Source organism: Lynx canadensis, chromosome A3 (genome assembly GCF_007474595.2).
Source record: "Lynx canadensis isolate LIC74 chromosome A3, mLynCan4.pri.v2, whole genome shotgun sequence".
NCBI lineage: Eukaryota > Metazoa > Chordata > Mammalia > Carnivora > Felidae > Lynx > Lynx canadensis.
Genome location: NC_044305.1, coordinates 11,444,467 through 11,465,229, shown reverse-complemented (window position 1 = coordinate 11,465,229; position 20,763 = coordinate 11,444,467).

The window sequence follows — 20,763 nt, the reverse complement described above, 5'->3', positions numbered from 1 at the left end:
GGTCACTCTACCTCTCTGAGGCTCAGTTTTCTCTTCTGCAAGATGGGGAGAAAACTGACCCGATGGCCGGACTTAGGAGCGAATTAAGCACGTAAACCACCAATGGCAGAGCCTGGCACCCAATAGGTGGTAAGTCTTCTTCCCCGAGCAGAGGTTGTGCTGGACCCTCGTGGCTCCATTCAGGGCAGGAAGGGCCCCTGGCTGGAAAGGGTCAAGAGTCCAGCTAGTGTTGCTGGTCACTGACCCTCTGCTCTATGTAAACAGGACCCGGCTGTTGTGCATCTCAACCCTCCCCGGTGCTGGCCCGCTGGCCGCAGCCTCTGCCCTTTCTTACGCTCTCGGGTATCCGGCCCCGGGGCCTTTCCTGCTGCACCCCAGCCTTGCTCGCTCACGAGTGCTGTTCTCCAACCTCACCAGCCGCTTCTGCTTCTCTGTTGCTCTGAGCTCACTCCTGCCTCAGGGCCTTTGCACCTACAGGTCTCTCTTCCCGGATTCCCTTTCCCCATGTTTTCCCTTCTTTAACAGAAATTTTATTTTTAGATTCTATCATTGGAATCTAAAACAAGACCTAGAATAGTTTAGGCATTTAATAAATATTTGTCCCATAAATAAATGAATGAATTTTGATTTCTGATCTAATGTAAGAGTCCTTGTTTGTTTGTTTGTTTTTATTTGAATTCAAGTTCGTTGGCATACAGTGTATGTATTGGATTCAGGAGTAGAACCCAGTGATTCCTCACTTACATATAACACTCAGTGCTCGTCCCAACAAGCGCCCTCCTTAATGCCCATCCCCCATCCCCCCACCCACCTCCCCTCCAGCAACCCTCAGTTTGTTCTCTGTATTGAAGAGTCTCTTATGGTTTGCCTCCCTCTGTTTTTACCTTATTTTTCCTTCCTTTCCCCTATGTTCATCTGTTTTGGTTCTTAAATTCCACATGAGTGAATTCTTATGATATTTGTCTTCCTCTGACTGACTTATTTCACTTAGCATAATATGAGAGTCTTTGTTTTGTGTTTTTTTTTGTTTTTTTTTTTTTTTTTTTACAGAGAGGGTGCAAGTGAGTGAGAGGTAGAGAGGAGAGAATCCCAGAAGGGGGAGAGAGTGGGGGGAGGGATGGGGGGAAAGAGAGAGAGAGAGAGAGAGAGAGAAGCCGGGCTTGTGTTCACCCGAAGCAGGGTGTGCGCTCACCCAATGTGGAACTTGAACTCACAAACCCTGAGATCATGACCTGAGTGGAAGTCAGATGCTTAATGACTGAGCCACCCAGGTGCCCAAGAGTCTTTGCTTTTTAATAGACCCATTCAACCCATTTATGTTTATTGTTTACATGGATACGTTTGGTCTCATTTCTTCCTCTCTTCTGTTTTCTGTTGACTGACTATGAATGAATGAATGAATGAGTGAGGTGAGGCAGAGTACATTCTGGTCCTGGGGTGAGCTGGAGACTGGGGGTCCTCCAACAACTCATTCTTTTTTATTTCTTTAAAAAAATTTTTTTTTTAAAGTACACTCTATACCTAACGTGGGGCTCGAACTCACAACCCTGAGATCAAGAGTCACATGCTGTACCAACCGAGCTGCCAGACGCCCCAGGACCCCACATTCTTGCAAGTATTTATTCCATGACCCTCGGTGTCCCCAGATAAGGGCTTATTTTCGTCTCTCCCGGAGCCCCTCATCCCTTCCCTCCCACCCCCGCTTCCCCACAGGAAGTGCCAGGTTTATGACTCTGGGTTCCCACCCCAGGTGCCCTGTTATCTGGTGGTGTGGTCTTGACTTACCTCCCCAAGGCTTCATTTCCCCATGGGTAAAATATTGGTCATAGTATTCACTTCCTACAACGAGGTTGTTGAAAGGACTGGGTGACAAAACTTGGAGCAGAGGGCTTTGCACAGAGCACCTGGCTTGGAGTGGGGACTCCGTAAGCATCAGAGTTTATTATTGTGGTTCCCGTACCTCAGTTTCCTTCCATTGTAAATGAGGCTGCTTGTCATTTCCTTCTAGGCACCTCAGGGTCCCGCCTCAAAGTCTGGAGCTAGAGGACTGTGCAGTCCACCCTCTCCGGTCCTTCTGCCCCAGCCCCAGAGAGGGTCTTTCACCAGGACTCTAGGGGTCCACAGAGGCCTGACTTACCATCGGGAGGCAGGGAGAGGAGACAACCCCCAAGTGTGATGAGCGGTTTGCTCCTACCCCACGGCCACACCAACGTTATCTCCATCACACGGATGAGGAAACTGAGACTTGCGGGCTCATTTAATCCACAGACACGCCCTGAGCACCTACTATGTGCAGGCTGTGCTCGGCCCTCTCCCATTGGGCTCACAGCCTAGCGGGGAGGACGGAAAAAGCAACCCACTCGCAGGATTTAAATCAAGTGCCTTGCAGGGGCGCCTGGGCGGCTCAGTCGGTCAAGGGACCGACTTCGGCTCAGGTCATGATCTCACAGTTCGTGGGTTCAAGCGTCGGCTCTGTGCTGATGGCTCAGAGCCTGGAGCCTGCTTCCCATTCTGTGTCTCTCTCTCTCTCAAGAATAAATAAACATAAAAAAAAAAATAACCAAGTGCCTTGCTCTGCCCCTAAAAGTCTCCCAGAGAACCTTCTAACATCCCTGCTGGGGCCGGTGGGGGTGGGGGCACCACTTCATTTGCACAAAGGAGAAAGTGAGGCGGGGGGGGGTGGGTATTGCTGGGCAGAGCTGCCAGCTTCCCAGGGGTGTGGCAGCCTTCCTGCCTCTGCACCAGCTCCTGCCCCCGAGGGAAGATTCCTCCTCAGCTGCTGCTCAGGCGTCACTTCCTCCGGACCCTTCCGGGCTGGGAGGGCAAGGTCAGGCCCCGACACTCTTGCTCAGCGCCTGAGGGCTTCCTCTCCTGTAACCTGTTCCCTACTCACTCCCACTGTTCTCCGGGCTTTACCTGGCGCTGAGTAGGTGCACTGTCTATGTGTGAACGAGCCCTGCAGGGGCCCCGCATCAGGGAGACACCTGCCTCCCCACTGCAGGTGCCCATGGCCCCAGGAACGTGTCTCCTCCTTCTCCACGCACTTCATGTGCAGGATGACTGCGTCACTGACAAGCTGCGTCCTCTAGAACATCCACATCCTGAGGACGGGGATCTCTGCCTGTTCCCTGCACTGTTGTGTCCCCTGCAGGGCCTGGCCCATAGCAGGTGCTTAATTAGTATCTGCAGTGGGAAGGAAGGAAGGAAGGGAGAGAGAGAGGGAGGAAAGGAGGGAGGGAAGCAGGGAGGGAGGGAGGGAAGGAGGAAGGAGGAAGGAAGGATGAAGGAAGGAAGGAAGGAGGGGAGGGAGAGAGAGAGGGAGGAAAGGAGGGAGGGAAGCAGGGAGGGAGGGAGGGAAGGAGGAAGGAGGAAGGAAGGAAGGAAGGGAGAGAGAGAGGGAGGAAAGGAGGGAGGGAGGGAAGCAGGGAGGGAGGGAAGGAGGAAGGAAGGAAGGAAGGAAGGAAGGAAGGAAGGGGAGGGAGAGAAGGAGGGAGGATTCACGTATCTTGCTTTTCATTTGTTCATTCAGCAAATGCTCATTGAGTGCCACCTGCTCACTAGTCTGGGGACAGAGCATGACCAACACAGACACGATTCCTGCCCTCGAGGCACTTTCTGGTCACTGCAAACAGTTGTGATGTCGGGTGGTAAAAAGCGCTATGGGCAAAGGGAAAGCCGGAGGGGCAGCAGGGAGGGTGTCTGGGCTACTCCGCGGGCTGCCCGGAGGAGGCGGCAGCCGGCAGAGGCAGACGCGGGCCCTGAGTCCCTGCCCCCAGCGGGCAGATGTGGGGCTGTCGTAACTGTGGGCAGCCAGGGTTGCCAAATGTCACCACAGCCGCGTCACTGAGAGCCGGGAGGGGCGTGGGGGGCGGGCGGGGCGGGGCCTCCACCCCCAGGCGGGCCTCAGGCCCGAGTCACGCAGAGCTGGGTCAAAGCCTGCCTGGCGTCCACCGTTAGTCACTCTGTACGTCGCGGCTACCTGGCTACTTGCTGTGACGGACCATTTTCAACATGCCCGAGCGTCCACGTTCCCACTCCAAGAGAGGAAGAAAACGAGGCGGAGACTGTGGAAGACCCTATGCGTGCCCTGCCCTCCTTCCAGAGGAAGGAATTTGGTGTCCTGAGTCTGGGGTCCATGACCTTCTGTGTGATTTCATGTTACTTCCCTGGGTTTACTCTGTGTGTCCCTGGGCAAGGCACTTGGCCTCTCTGGGCCCCGGATGCCTCATCTGTGTCTTGGGAGCAATAAAATTCCTCCCTCAGAGCTGTGTAAACTGCGTGGACGAGGCCCGGTGCATAGTAGGCCAGTTACTGTGCTTGAACACCCAGAACAGGGGCAAGGAGACATCAGGTGTGTCAAGAATGGAACCTTTGTTGTTTTTTTTTTTTTTGAACTAGAAAGAGAGAGAGCGCGTGCGTGCGCGTGCAAGCAGAGGCGGGGCAGAGAGAGGGAGAGAGAATCCCAAGCAGGCTCTGGGCTGTCAGCTCAGAGACTGCGGGGCTGGAACTCACGAACCAAACTGCGAGATCGCGACGTGAGCCGAAATCGAGAGTCAGACGCTCAACCCCCTGAGCCAGTCAGGGCCCCCCCCGCCCAAGGATGCAGCTTTCAAACAAGCTGTCTCCCGGCTGCAGAGTGGGGTCGTGCGGTGCTGAGGCACGAATTCGGGTTCATTCCGCTCCCCTTCCTGTTGGCTGTGCCTCCCCCACCAGCTGGGAAAGCCCGGGGTTCCCGCCTGCCTTGTTCTTTGCTGTCACCCTAGCTCCCAGCCCGGCGTCTGGAGACCCCCAGGATAGGTTTGTGGATGGGCAGGAATGAGAAAGTGCCTGGTGCGCAGTGGGTGCTTTATAAACTCTTTGTTTCCTCCTCTCCCGGCTGTACCCTCTTTTCCCCCTGCCCCAGGGCTCCTGCAGGACCCCACTGCCCCCACATTATGCCAGCAGATCCAGGCTTTCCACCGACTCATTCACTCATTTATTCATTCATACATTCACTTCCGCATGCATGCACTCAACAATTTCTTTTTGTGCACCTACTGTGTTCCAGGCTCTGCTCTAGGATCTGGGGATACCGAAACATGTAAGACAGGCAAAAAACTTTATCTTCCTGGAGCTGCCATTCTGTCATGGGACACAGTCATCAGACAACAGTGTGATCCAAGCGAAGATTCCCTGGGGCCAGTTCCGGGGGAACCGGGGGAGACAACTGCTTAACCCAGTCTGGGGGTTTGGGGGAGGCTGTGGGCTCAGACCGGAAGGGTGAGAAGAAGCCAGATGCAGGGTGTGGAGGGTGTTCCGACGGATGGACCGTGCAAAGGGTGAGGTGGGCACGGCAATTTGGGGACCTGTCTGTGGCTTGGCCTGGATGGAGGGGGTTGGACCCTATCCTGAGAGGTGGGTGGTGAGCTGGGAGAGGCCTGGCTTGATTTAGGTTTTACAAGGTTTGCTCTGGCTGCAGCACGGAGCCCAAACCGGAGGGGTGAGGCTGGAGGAGGGAAGAGCAGAAGGGAGACTGGAGTCCCGTCTGCCCATCAGAGGAGAGCAGACAGGCAGGCTTAGGACAGACCAAGGAGCTGGAAACCCTGGATGTGCTGGCCTGGACCTGAGTCTCCCTGGAAATGGGCCCGGGACGCGGCTGCTGCCGAGGCTTTCTCCGTCCTCCCAGGGGACCGGATCAGGCGTCAGCGCACCTCCACCACGAAGACAGTTGGGCAACGGCCCTCGGCCCTCCGACTGCTACCCCCTGTGACTGGCCAGGCCCTTGAGGGAAAGGACCTCCCCCCCCGCAACCCCGTGCAGCATGACGTCCTGCCACAGTGTTCACGGAACGGCTGGCACCAGCCCAAGACGGAAACAACCCAGTGATGCATCACCCGAAGCCTCCTCAAATTCACCAGACAGAATATTCTGGAGGCTTGGGAGAGGCAAAATGGTACAGAGGTTTGGAGCACAGACTTGGGAGCCTGTCAGCCTGGGCCTAAATCCCAGCTCTGCCAGCCACTGCTGTGGAGCGAGGCAGGTGCCTTGTTGCTCTGTGCCTCAGTTTCCCCATCTACAACATAGAGATGCTGAGAATAATACAGCCTCCCAGTAGGATCACTTCAACCTTATGACTGGTTAACTAATCCATGCACAGCATCCAGAAACTGTGTCCACCACATAGTAAGTAAGCACTTCAGAAACGTTTGCAGCCTCTAGTGGCATTATTAACATTATGACGCTTAGCGGTGGTCGTGCTAGAAATATGGATTAATCCAAGGGAGGGAAAAGAAGGGGTGGGACAGAATGCAAAGTGGGCTGCTGCCTGTAAAAAAAAAATGGTCAAGAGGAATGAGTAGAGACTGTGTACAGACGCTTGCAGCATCGTGGGGGAACCAAGATACTGGCATCGTTGAATTCTCCGGTCGGAGGGAGTGGAGGCCCCGGAGGAGGGGGGGATAGGGACCCGGACTTTTCACTCCACACCTTTTCCACCCTCTGTGCTCTCTGAGAGGTGTGTGTGTGTGTGTGTGTGTGTTTCCCCTATGTCCTTGTATGTACATTCAAAACCAAACACCAAAAAGCAATTCTGCAAGAGGTTTCCTCCGGGAAGGCCCCGGATCCCCCACCCCCACCCTCCCCAGCCCGCCCCCACATCCTGGCCTGTGTGTGGCCCAGTCTCGCCGCCTCCGCTGCTGGTTTTCAGAGCTGTAGGCCTTGGAGCAGGTCCGAGCTGCAGTGCCCTGCAAGAAAAGGGGCTCCTTGGAGACCCCCAGAGCAGCTTCGGCTCCGGGTGGTGCGGGGTGTGGGGGCTGGGGGGGGGGGTCCCGACCAACTGATGAGAACTCCAAATGCTCCCCAGCCCAGGCTGCTAATCGCTTCCAGATTGGCCGGGTCAGGGCCAGGGCCGCCGCCGCCTGGCTCCATAAACAGCCCGTTGCTCCAGATGGTGGCTGGCTCCAGCCTGGCGAGCAGGTTCACGGGGGACTTGGGGGGGGGGGTGGCAGCAGGTGGAGGACCCCCACCCCGTCTTGCTGGGGCAGAGAGGCCCCAACCAGCCGGCCTCGGCTGCCGCTCATCTGAGTCGGGGACACAAGGGCCAGAAGGGGCTGCAAAGATGGAACCCATTGCCCAGAGGAGAGAAACTGAGGCCCAGAAGGGTCAAGGACGGTACAAGGTTGGTGGTAGAGGAAGGGGCTCCTGAGGGTTGGCGCTGGGTTTGCTCGGTCTCCGTGAACCCAGCACACAAAGGGGACACAGTAAAAACCCAAGGAAGGAAGAGAGGGCACGAGAGATGGAAGGAGAGAGGGTGGGAAGAAGGAGACAAGGAGGCATGATTGCCTCCTGCGTTCGAGTTCCGGCTCTGGAGTTTACTCCCTGAACAAGTGAACTATTTTGGCTCTCTGGGCCTTAGTTTCTTCATCTGTAAAATGGGTATGGCTGTAGTACAGCCTTCGGCAGGTGGCCGGAAGAGTCAGCGATATGGCTCACGCGAACTGCCGGGTGGTGTGCTGGCTGTATACGTAGCAGGTGCTCAGTCTCCTTTCCTCTCTCCCCGATACGCCTTTGGTCCCTGCTTCTCCTCCCACCTGAGAGCACAGCCTCCTCCAGGAAGCTGCCGTGACTTCCACTCAGGTCTCTCTCTTGTGCCAAGCGCCGTGCCCTTCCCATGGCCTCTTGCAGAGTCTCTCCAACACCATGGCACCACTGGAACCCGTGCTGTTGCCTCCACCTTCTCCCCCTGTAAATGAAGACACGGAAGTCACGGAGGCGGCAGGACATGCCGGGGGCCTCACTGCCAGGGGAGGGTAGAGCCCGGCGCGCACAGGGGCTGCTTCTCCCGGTCACACGGCACGTGGCCCGAAGTCAGGAGACCTGGTGGCTGCTCCCGAGAGCCCACATTGTGGACAGGCGGTGAGGACCCAGGCCGGCTGTTGCCCCGGGTTGGTTCTGGGTTGTGATCCCCCAGAAAAGGGGTGTGGAGCCCTGGCCTGACCACCTGCTCCCACACCCACCTGGAGCCCGGGCTGGGCAGTAGCCTCGTCCCAGGGGAGGAGGCTGCAGGACAAGCCGGTGTGTGTGTGTGGGGGGGTGTTCTCCTGGTGGTCATCCCTCCCTGCTCAGCTGAGCAAGAGCCCCGACAGCTGAGCCCCTGTCTCTCCCGATCCTCCCCTTGTGCCTGGCACAGGACTCCCCCGATGCGGCTTTGTTGAACGAGGGACCGAGTCGTCAGGCTATTCAGCACTTACAGACAGGCCAGGCACTCTTTGGAGCAATGAACTTGCGGTAACTTTAATATTCACATCAGCTGCGGGGGGGCGCTATCATTCCCATTTTACAGATGAGGAAAAGAGGCTCAGAGAGGTTGAGAGCCTCGCTCAAGGTCACACAGCTGAGTTGGGCTGCGAACCCCGGACGTTGAGCCCCAGAGCACACACTCTTAACCCCATGTCCCCACTCCCAAGACAGCGGGGGGGGGGGGTGCCCGGAGCGAGTTGGGCCCCCTGGCAGGTAGTAGGTGCTTCTCCTCGCCCCCCCCCGCCCCCCGCCGCGCCCCCCCTCCCCCAGCCCGGCGACGCCCAGCGCCGGGATTCGGATCTCGGCCCAGCCGCGAGGTCAGCAGCCCGTTCTGCCCTGAACCGGGAGGAATGTTCGCGGCGGCCTCGGCCCGGGTCCGAGAAGAAAGGCAGCCTTGTGGGCGAAAGGTGAGCCGCTGGGTGGGCGCGGGCGTGTTTACCCAGGGCCGGGCGTGTGGCTCAGGGTGGCGCCGCTGTCAGCCGCGCCGGCCGCCCCGGGCCTGTGCTGGCCTCCAGATGTGCGCTGGCTCCAGCCGGCCGGGCCCCCCCACCCCACGCACAGAGGGGCTTTATCAAAAGCGGCTGCGAGGAGGGCCCGGGAGGCCGCCTGGCTCCAGCCTGCTGGCTCCGAGCCCCGGGCCTGCAGAAGCCAGGCGAGCCGCACGCGGGCTTTTGCGCCCGGGTCTCGCTCCGCTCCGCCGCCGCCCGGCCACCCGGACCCGGGGGGGGGGGGGGCGCGGGGGGCGAGGGGTGCAGCCCCCCCCTTCCGGGAAACCGAAGCTCCAGGAGCCACCCGGAGGGGCGACGAGCCAAGAAGACTTCTTTTTCGCGTAAGCTTCCGCATCCCTGATGGGGGGCAAAGGTGACCCACCCAGCATAAAAAAAAGGGGCAAAACTCGGGAAGACTCACGGGGTGCTCAGCGAGCGACCAGAGAGAAGCCACGTGTGGGAAGGATACGCCGCGGATTCGGGAATGGCGATTCCTTGGGGGGTGGGGGTGGGGGTGAGTGAGGAGGGGGGGCTCCGTTCTCTCCACGGGGTTTTCTCTCTTGGGTTGGAGATGGGGGTGTCATTCTTCATATTTTCTTTGTTGGCCGGAACTGGTTTGTCTCAGTACCTAATAATAAGTGGAGGAAAGGGGAGCAAACGGAGACTTCCTCCTGCTCCCACCCCTCAGCCCTACCCATACCTTCCAGGGGGTGCCCCAGAACCCACACCCAGGTCCGCACACATTCTCTTTCCTATTTTTGTTTTTGTTTTGCAAATAGCATTGAAATATACACTGCTGGGTGCCTGGCGGTTTTCTCTTAACAGTAGGCGCGAGGCTTCCTGCAGCCTTGTGCTTTTTCACGGCTGTGTAGTATTCCATCGGGTTGTGGCCCGTCTTCACTCCCACAGACCCTGCTGCGGGGACACCCCCTGTGCTTGTGTTTGGGGGCTCGGGAGTATTTTCTGGACGATCAGCTCTTAGAACTGCAGGTGACTGCATTTACTCTTCTGAGAGCCATCGCCGCCGTGCCCTGTGGGAGGCCTGTGTCCTGTAGCGTCCCACCAGCCGTGCCTCACCCACGAGGAAACTGAGGCACAGACACAGTCAGCTGTTCTTAAGGGTGAGCAGAAATGCTTCACCTGAGTCTCTCCTAAAAAAACAAAACGCAAAAAGCCAAAACACTTCTTTCTTGCTTTCGTTTCTTCCTGATTGCAAAAGAGAAACGTGTCCGTGGCAGAAACTTGAGAAAATACAGATCACAAAGTTAGAAAACAAGGCCGTCACCCTCCCCACCGCCCACCACCAGCCTCTCTGGCTGGACTCGCAGTCCCCTCCTCACTGGTCTCCCTGCTTCCAGACTAGCTCCCCCACAGTCCCTTACAGGTTAACAGGGCCATTTTGCAAAGCCCCAGCGCCGGGGCCATGTGGCAATTCTGGGGACGTTTTAGGTTGTCACAACTGGCAGAGGGGTGTGCTACTGGCATCTGGTGGGTGGAGGCCCCTGCTAAACATCCTGCAGTGCCCAGAGAATGATCCAGCTCCAAGGTCAATAGCACCGAGGCTGAGAACCCTATGTAACCGAGTCACGTCCTGTCCGTCCGGTGCTCAGACCTTCCACGGCTCCCACCTCACACAGGAGACAGCCAAGTCTCACAGTGGCCACAGCGCCCTGCAGGACGTGCCCCATTGCCTCCCCGCCCTCCCTCCCTGGGCTCCGGCACATGGGCTCCTCCTTCAGAGCCTCCTGCCGTCCATCACTGTCCCTGTCAAGTGTCACTTCCTCTGGGAGGCCTCCCTGACCTGTTTAATATTTAATATAATTTAATATCTGCCACTCCCTCAACCTTTCTGCCCTCTTTCTCCCTGACACTCGGCCCTGAAGTCTTACTGACTCGTCTGCCCCTCTCCCCATCCAGGACACCAGCTCCATGAGGGAGGGAGACGGCTGGTCTTATGCAAAGCAGCCCCCGGCACACAGTAGGTACTCTATAAGTGCTAATAGATCGGCAGTGGACGCTCCAAAGTCCTGATGTCTGGGCAGCGGTTGGGGACGGAAGATCCAGATGCTGAAAGTTGGCCCCTGAAGTGGAGGCCCAGAGGGAAGAGCAGGTCCCCAAGGCCACCGGGCTGGAATTCCTACACCTGGCAGCCTCCCGGAGGCCCTCCCAGCAGCTGTGCCTCTGGCCCCCCGGGGCCCACCTCACCAGGTCCCACCCTGAGTTGACCAAGGGCTTCTCTCACCAGAGACGGCAGCAAAGATGGGAGGGGACTCCAAGGGCAACTCCTGAGTCATCCCCAACATTTATGGAGCACCAACTGTATGCCCTGCCTTGGACTGGGCAGCACAGAGATCGTACCTCAGTGACTTCCTGGGGGCCGGGGGTGGTGACTCAACCATCTCCCTGTCCTGAGGCCCTAGCTCTACAAAATTTACGGAGCATCTACTGGGTACCGGTGACTAAACTGAAGGTACCTGCCTACCTGCCAAGAGGGAGAAATTCCACACAGTGGATTTAGGGAGGAAGACAGTGCACTTTTCTGTTGACGCTTTTAATTAATTTTCTTTAACAGAAAGCAATCCTTTTGGAAAGAAGTAAAGCATTCCCAAGTAAGAAAAAATACAACCCTACCACCTACCGATGCTGGGAGGAAGTTCAGGAGGCCTCGGAGCCCAGAGGGGGCACCTGGGGAGAGGCTTCCTGGAGGAAACGAGCTCTGAGCTGAGGCCCCAGGACGCGCGGGCAGGAAGGGCCCTGTGGGAGGCAGCCGGCCGGAGGCTGGGGTGCTGATGTCGTGTACCCAGGCCCAGCCTTTGCAGCATGTCCCCGAGCCAGCGTTTCTGGGGGGAGCTTCCTGCAGCCCTCGTCCCTGTGATTGTCTCTTTCTGTCTCCCCGGCGCACTCTTGTGCTGGAACTCTGCGAGGTCACAGCCCTCTGTCTCATCCACCTGTCTGTCCCCAGGGCCCAGAGCTCACAGCAGTCACCAAAACTCCTGTCTTTCCAGGAGTCCAGAATGTGGTTTTATCTGGACATCGGTCTTTGCAGAGGTCATTAGTTTAAAGACCTTGAGATGAGACCCTCCTGGATCAGGGGTGGGCCCTACCTCAATGACCGGCGTCTGTGTGAGGACAGGAGAGGACACACAGACACACGGATGAAGGTCACGTGGGGACGAAGGCAGAGACTGGAGTGATGTGTCGATCAGCCAGGAAACTCTGGGAGCCCACCGGTGCCCGGACAGGCACGGGTTCTGTGTCCCGGAGCCTTGGAGGGGTTCTGGCTCTGCTGACCTTGGTTTCCCAATTGTCCAGAACTGTGGGCGAATACGCTTGTTTTCAGCCACCAAATTCGTGGCACTTTGTTCCAGCAGCCGCCAGACGCTCGTAAGTTTTGCTCGTGTGGGTGAACAGGTGAGTGAAGGAATAAACCAAAAGCGGCTCTGGTGGCCGTCCAGGGCCACTTGGGTGTGGCGAAGCGACTGCCCTCGTCCCCTGTGACTGGGCTTGTATTCTGGGGTGCCCGCTCGGGCTGTGGGGCTGGGGAGGCTGGAGGCCGTCCAGTGTGTGTGTGTGGGGGGGTGGGTGTAAGGAGCTCCCGAGGTGACTAGGAAATCGGGTCGTGTAGACGTCGCCCGCCCTCCCCCGTCCCCAGAAGCCCGTGTCCACACCCAGCGTGGACGCCCAGCTTCTGGGGACCTTGCCCCTCCTGAGGCCCTTCAGATACACTGCAGCGAGTGCTTATCCTCAAATATGAATGCTCCTCGAAGTGTCCCCCCAAGTGACTCTCCTCACCTTCAGTTAGAGCCCAGGGCCAGGCTGTCGGGGGGATTTTCTCCACCTGTCCTCCCTTAGTTCTCCTGCCGGTCACTCTGAAGGTCAGGAGGCAGCGGGATAAAGGGGGAAAAGCCTGAATCCGGGCTCTGTGCTGAGCGATGGGGGGAGGGTCGCTCCTCTCTGAGTCTCAGTTTCCCCATTTGTAATGGGAAGAATGTCGCCCGGCTTCGAGAAAGCCGTGGTGGAGAGTGGATGAGAAGAAGCTGGTCCTGGGCTGGCGGAGCACCTGGCCGGTAGGTGTTTCTACGAGAGTGGGCTTGGGGTCCTGCTCTCCCGGGACATAGCCCTGGATCCTAAAGGGCGTTAGACCTTCCCGGCCTCAGATCCTTTCAAAGCCTCAGTCACTGGCCTGTGGCCTGTCCAGTGGCCCCACAAAGCCACCTCCACTCCCAAGGAGCCCAATATCTTTAGAAGGACCAAGGCTTGGATTTCTTGCCCATAAAATGCCTGAAATCAAAGCAGAGCTGAAGACACCGAGGGTTTTGAAGTTGGCTTGGGGCAGGAGGGGCTGTGAAATCCCCAGCGGTCTTGGCCTCTCTCCGGGAACCATGTAAACGGGGGCTCCTGGCAGGAGGATAGTGGCTAGGTACCAGGGGACATCTGTCGTTTTAGCAATGATCTGGATTCCAACAAAGACTTAATGGTACCCAGGTTTAGAGGAGACAGTTGGGGAGACTCAACTGACAACCGCCCTTTTTTCTGGTGTTAGAGGCAGGAAAGGGAGCCAGCAGCTGGGCCCTGAAACAAGAATTGTAATCCCTCCTCTGCCACTTACTTGCTGTGTGACGTCAGGCGACCTGCCCAACCTTTCTGTGCCTCAATTTCCTCACCCGCCAAATAGGAGATAATAATAATCTCTTCCTCAAAGGGTTGCGCTGAGGGTAACCTGAGTGATTTTGTGTGATGCACTAGCCCAGTCCCTGGGCATGGTTGGCTCTCGGGCACCGACATTGTTACTGTCGTTTTTCCTAACGACACAGATGTGAGCTTCTCCTGAATCTAGCCAGGGCCTACTATGCTTCAAGACCTCCACAGACATCATCCCACCAAATCCTCCCCCCACGACGGGGAGGGGGGGCATCGTGCACACCCCCAGGCCACAGCTGGTGACCAGAGAGGAAGGACTCTTGTCCGGGGGGTGCACAGCTGTGGGGGGGCCCCGGGCCGCGATGTAAAAGCCCTGCGGTCTGGCTGCATCGTCCGTCTGTCCTCCTGATCACTTCTCTTCTGAGGACCCCAGTGGGGGACAGAAAAGCCGCCCACGTTCCCGCAGGCCAGGGCGTGGCTTCTCCACCTTGTACCTTCGACATTCTGAGTTGGACCATCCTCCGTGGTGGGGCTGCCCGGTGCAGGGTCGTTAGCTGCCCCCCAGGGCCCTACCCACCAGCTGCCAGTAGCACCCCTGACTTGTGACAACTGAAAATGTCTCCAGGCAAGGCCAAGTGTCCCAGGGAGGGGGCAGCCCCTGGCTGACAAGGGCTGGAGTAAGGGTGTGAAATGTTGGAGGGTTTCCTTCTGGATTTCCTCCCTGTCTACACATACACGTGCACAGACACACTTAAAAAAGTAGGGGCGCCTGGGTGGCTCAGTCGGTTAAGCGTCCGACTTCAGCTCAGGTCACAATCTCGTGGTCCGTGACTTTGAGCCCCGTGTCGGGCTCTGGGCTGATGGCTCAGAGCCTGGAGCTTGCTTCCGATTCTGTCTCCCTCTCTCTCTGCCCCTCCCCCGTTCATGCTCTCTCTCTGTCTCAAAAATAAATAAACGTTTAAAAAAAAAAAATAGTAGAACATTTTAGGTGAGTCCTACATTTGCCCATAAAAATACAGCTGGGTGGCAATCACACGTGCACTTGGCTTTGACAAATCCATCTTCTTGGGGTGGGGGCTGAGGCGAGAGAGTTGGGATGGCGTATGAATAGTGGGGTGCTCTGGCACCCGTGAACTTGAGTCGGGGGCTGGGCCTGCCCGCTGGCCTTGGCCGTGGGCATCTTGCTGTGCTGAGCAAACCAAAAGTTCAAAAGCTAGGTTTTCAACCCACACACTCCTAGAGCCTCTGTGAGGTGCAGCAAAGAGCCGCCCGGATTCTGGGGTGGAGGGATGGTGGGGGGGTGGGTTTTTGGGGGTGTTTGGCCTTTCACTGGGAGTTCTCTTAGGAGCCACGGTGACTATGCCTGGGGTGGGGGTGGGGGTGGGGCGCCTGCCTCGCTGGCTCCACACCCCATGTGGTGTGCGACAGGGGACGTGGGTCTCTCCTGGCCACTCTGGACATCCAGAGGTCCCCCCTTTCTCTGCCACAGGACCCCAGCCTAATCTCACTCTCCAGGCCAATTCACGGTCGACAAGGACGCACCGTTCTTGCTATTGTGGAGATGGGGAAACTGAGGCTCAAGGAGGGACCAGGGCTGCAAAATCCCAGGCCCAAACCTCTGGAACCCAGGTGTGGCTCCATATCTAGGGTGTGAGTGTCACTCCAGGAGCTCTGGGTCAGGCCCTTGCTGCTCCTTCGGGCATCCCCTTGTCTGGACCCCCTCTGATCGATCCCAGGGCCCCAGAGTGGGGAGAAGAAATCAAGATGTGCTGAGCCAAGAAGGAAATGAGGGAGGGAGGGTGGAGGTGCCCTGGGGCCCTGAGGAAGTGGCCCTGTACCCACTGTCCCTGTCAGTGGCCACCTGAACTTCTGCAGCGCGAAAGCCCCTGAGCCGAGTGCCGAGGGAGGCCCGGGACTGATGGCTTCCTCACGCTGCGAAACCCACACTAAGGGTCCGTCATCATGCCCATTTCACAGACCAGGACACTCAAGGCCCAGAGGTCGGGTGGCTTGTCCAAACTCACAGAGAAGGATGTCAGGGGCCTGGGGTTAGAACCCCGGCTAACTGCTTCGGAGCCCATGTTTACCCACTCGCTACGTTGTACAGCTTCTCGACACGTGCACAGTCTCAGGTGCCCCCCAGATTCAAGGACCCCCCGTACCCGCCTCCCGGGCCCTCCAGGGGCACCCATCAGCCACTTGCCAGCTGGGCGTCTTTGGGCCACTGGTGCCCCTCTCTGGGCCTCAGGGGCCCCGGCCCCTCCCCCTGCCCCCACCAGCATGGGGCTGTGCTGTTTCCAGGAACCCGGAGGTGCTTCACTGAACCAAGTGCCCGGTGCCCAGTTCTGTGATTTAGCGGAGCAGAGCTTGCACGGCGCGTGCAGGTTCAGCCCTGGCTGGTTGGCGGGGGTCGGGCTCCCCGGGCGTGGTTCAGGGCCCCGAGGCGGGGGTCCCTCTTCTGGCACGTATCTGTGATTTCGTAGGAAGTGCTGGCCTCGGGTGACCGTGTCACGGGGCACCGGCCCAGGGGATCTGGTCCCGGGCTGGGGGTGAGCGGGGGTTTGGAGTATCCCTCCTGGGGCTGAATTCTCGGTGGTGGTGGGTGTGTGTGTGGGGGGGGACTCAGGGCTCTGAGTCACAGTCTGTGGTCAGGCTGAGGGGACCAAGGCTCAGGGGCCAGCAAACTGCTCGAGGTCACCCAGCATGGCTGGCCTCTCACCACCTCCGGGCCTTTGGGAAAGTTGGGGTCAGAGGGGGCAGCAGGAGCTCTAGGGGCCAATGGACTCCCTTTAGGGCTCCATTTCTCCTTCCATAAAATGGGCTTGATAAGTAGTCCCTGCCTCTTAGGGCTGGGGGAAGACAGTTTTGTAACGTGCCCAGCTTGCAGAAGGTGGCTCTTAAGGTTTGTTATCCTTAGTCCCTGGGTTACCTGGCTCCCCTGCCCCACTGGGGGCATAGAGGGAAAGCTCTGGACGAAGACAGTTAGGGTTCAGATCCCAGGTCTGGTGGGCCACACTACACTAGTGACTTAACTTCTCTGAGTCTCAGTTTCCGCATCTGTAGAATGGGGGCACCGACATCACAGGATGGTGGGGAAGAAAAGTGATATGGGGGGTGTGATGTATTTCAGGCACCAGGATTTATTCAGTCAGCGCTGAATAAACTGACCTCACCAGGCTGGTCAAGGAGCTGACAGTCATGGGGGGGGGGGGCAGGTAATTATGGCAGCATGACTGGTTCAAGGCCACACTGGTTAGAGTGAATCTCACTGTGGCTCAGAGCTGTGTGATCTCGGGCCAGTCACTCAGCCTTTCTGGGCCTCAGTTTTATCCTGTTAACACAGGAAGACCCCAAGGTCATGGAGCAGAGGGCTGAGTGGGGCCTGGGGTGCGGTCACATCTGTGCTCAGCGACCAGTGCAGGGCTGCACCCACAGGGAGAGGCAGAGGCTGTCGACTCCCAGACCACCGGCCCAGGTGGCTGTGCCTATAGGAAGGAGACCTTTTCCTAATTCGAAAGCATGAGTAGCAGAGGGCTGTACGGGCCTCCCTGTTTCTTTTCATCCATGCTGCCTCTGGGAAGCTCAGACACGGGCCACTGCAGCCGTCTGTCCTCAGCCCTGGCATCTGTCCCCAGTCCCAGCTCTTCCCTCGGCTCTGGACCCGCCAGCCTCCTTGACCCCTCCGTCTGGCATCGCACGCGGTGGAATATACCCAGTGCTGAATGGCCCCCCACAAACTGGCTCCTCCGAGCCTTCCCCGGGGCAGGAGAAGTCAACACCGGCCTCCCTGGACTGGGTCCAGAGCTGGGGGGGGTCTCTGCTCCTCCCCCCCCCCCCGACCCCCGCACCCACCCCAGGTGCTCCACTACCCCAACAGTCTGGTTTCCGTGAATCCGAGAGGCCATGGAAATCGACTGGAGAGGTGCACAGTGTGGAACAATGTCCGTCTTGAACCAGTGAAGCATGGCGTCCGCCGTCCAGTCACTTCTTACCCGGTGTCCTGGGAACACCTGCGGCAGCCCCGTCCTCTCCTCCCTCCGCACCCTGGTCCGTCTCTGTCACCTCCGCGTCTCCTGCTTCCACCCTCACCCCCATGGTCTGTCCTCTGCATGCAGCTAGGACTGAGAAAACCCGAGTCACATCCTGTTCCTCCTTTGCACGGTCTCTGTCTCCCTCAGAGAAAAAAGGCAAATCTTTACAAGGCCCTGCATGATGTGTCCCTTGTCAGTCGGGCCTCATCTTCTCCCTTATCTTCCTCGTTCACTCTGCTCCAGCCACACCGGCCTCCTGGCTGTTCCTGCAACAAATCAGACATGCTCCTGCCTCAGGGCCTTTGCACTGGCTGTTTCCTCTACCTAGAACATTCCTCTCCGCCCCCCCCCCCCCCCCCCCCAGGATCCACATGACTCACTCCCTCGTCTTATTCGGGTCTTTGTCCAAATGCCACCTTGTCAAACAGCAGGACTTTCCTGCCCCACGCCAATCACCCCCATCTGCCTACCCTGCTTTATTTTCCACCATAGCATCTATTGCCAACCAATATGCTACATAATTGAGTTTTTACTTATTTTTTCTTCCTGTACCCCCCTCCGTGGTCACCCCCCACCCCCCAGAATGTCAGTTTTATGAAGACAAGTGTTTCTGCCTGTTTTGTTCTCTGCTATATCCCCCGGGCCTGGGGCAGAGCCTGGCACCCAGTAGGTGCTCATTAAATACTTGTTAAATGAATGAATCTGGAGGTGTGGATGCTGACACATCTGTGGGTTATCTGGGGAGCCCTGGGGAGCTCTATGATTTGGAATCACTCTATAAACTGTAGAGTATAATACTTGCTGGATGCCATGGCTGGGTCAGCATGTTCTCAGTTGGGGTTTGTGGGAAAGGGGCAGCTGAGGGTCCTGGTGTTTAGTCAGATTCCCAGAGCTGGGTGCTGATCAGGGGCCAGGCAAGAAGGGGAGGCAAGGGGGCTTCTGGGTCTGGCTTTAGGCCTCTGACCACAGTGTCAAGTTAGTGGAAAGAAAGATCAGGAAGGCAGTGGGGTCAGTGTGGCCGGAAGTGGCCGGCCCAGTCTTCTGGCCTGAATTATCTGGGAAGAAAAATAATCACATTCCAAGGAACCCATGGCTTGGGCGCCAGAACCGCTGTGGGGGTGGGGTGAGGAGGCGAGAGGCAGGCCTGGCTGGGGCAGGTGGCGGCCCTGCCTGAGGCTCAGCGAGGTCAAACGGTCAGGTCGGGGTGACCCAGGATGGCTGGCACTTGGACCAGGCCGGGGGAGGTGCCCCCAAGTTGTGAACACCTGGGATGTGGCCACCAAGGGGCAGGTCCTGGGGAGGGGAGGCCACTGCTATAGACTGGGGCGCAGCTCGGGGACCACCTCACGACAGGCGGTGTTCACTCTCATCCCCCAGGCCTTGGTGGGGGCACCTGGGCGCACAGAGGGGGTTACTGGCCCTATAAGCCACAGATAGGGCCCGAAAGACCTCATGGCCTTTCCTAGAATGGTCCCGAGGCCCAGACCTGGGGAGGATGATTGACGTATTGTGTTCCAGACCCTTTTCTGTACTGTCTCATTTATCCTCACATCACCTCGCGAGGCCACCCCGTTCTTGCTCTCACAGGTCCTCGAGGGCCCGCGGGGTCTGCCTCAACCCCACTCCTACCACCCACATCCTCTCACACTCTGTTCCAGGCGCACTGGCTTCCTTGCCGGTCTGTCATCCCACCGAACTCATGCCAGCCTCAGGACATTGGCACCCTCAGCTCCCTCTGCCAATTCCTTCCCTAACCTGCACTCAGCTCAGATGTCACCTCCTTAGAGATCTTCTCCCCACACCCTTTCTCGTCTCACATCAGCTCACTGTGCTGTTTTTACCGCCCCGATCCAGTAGTTAAATTGTCTTATAGACTCATTATTTCCCACGTCTCCCGTGCCTGGAACGACAGCTGGGTGAGGGCAAGGGGCTTCTCTGCCCTATCCTGCCTGTCCTGCAACCCCAAGGCCTGGCGCAGAAGCCCTCCCAACATCTGTTGAATGAACCAGTGTCAGACAGACCTGTCCTCTCTCTAGGCCTCACTCATGAGTGGATGCGCCAACGTGCTGCCTTTTAGGAAAGATCTCATTTCATCCAGGCTGGACTTCAACGCAGGACAAGGGTGGGGGTGAGGGCTTCTGTGGCCCCAGGTCACTGCCTTTCTCTGAGGAACGGCCTGACGCTCTCGGAACCTCCTGCCCACTACTGGCACCCCATACCCCTTGACAAGCCCATGCAGACTCTGAGCCTGTTTCTAGAACATAGAAAAGGGGGCTCGGGGCAGATGTGGGGGATGTCTTGGGGCTGTGCAAGGGCCCTTAGAAATGGAAAATCCTTCCCAGCCGGGCTGCATATGAGGCCAGCGCATGTGAGGGAAAGGCCTGGGGCAGAGCTAATGAATCCAGGGCAGGAGCAGCAGGCCCCAGCAAGCCCTGGGTCTGTTCGTTCGTTCGTTCATTCATTCATTCATTCATTCATTCTTCACCAGTCATCGCCCTCCCCTGTGCCCAGCAGGGGACCCGGCACAGCACATCCCTGTGTCTCCCTGTTCATCTGTTCACAGAATGCCTGCGCTGGGCCAGGCACCGTGGACGTTTGCATCTTCCCACCCCAGGGCCTTTGCTCTTGCTGTTTCTTTTACCTGGAACTGTCCACCCTGCCAGGCTCTGGGCACAGCAGTTCCTCCACACACTTAACAATCACCTCCTCAGAGAGGCCCTCCCTGCTCAGTGCTGCCCTCCCATCCTGTTCCTTTACTTGTGTTTAATGTTTCGAAAATGACCTTATCTGTGGTCTGTCTCCCTTATTCAGTCCGCAGCTCCACGAAGGCAGGAGTTGTTTTGTTCCCTGCTGTGTCCCCAGCACAGCAGGCAGCAGGTAGAAAGCATGCAGTTAATGCTTGTCGCTTGTCGCTTGTCGAAGGAACAAGCGAAGGAATGAACCAGTGAATGAAAGCTCTACTGGGAAAGCTCAGGGATGGGGTGTGGCTCCTAACCGAACCCAGAGGGGGGGTGACCAGCAAACTGAAGCCAGAAGGAGGGCGGCTGGTGGGCAGGTGAGGAAACGGAGGGACGTGGTTTTATCTCAAGGCAGCATTAAAAGGTAGCTCGGGGGCGCCTGGGGGGCTCAGTCGGTTAAGCGTCAGACTCTTGATTTCGGCTCAGGTCATGAGCTCATGGTTCTCGGGGTCGAGCCCCGCATCAGGCTCTGTGCTGACAGTGAGGAACCTGCTTGGAATTCGGTCTCTCTCCCTCTCTCTCTGCCCCATCCCCACTCACACTCAAGCTTTCTCTCTCTCTCAAAAATAAACTTAACAAAGATACAAG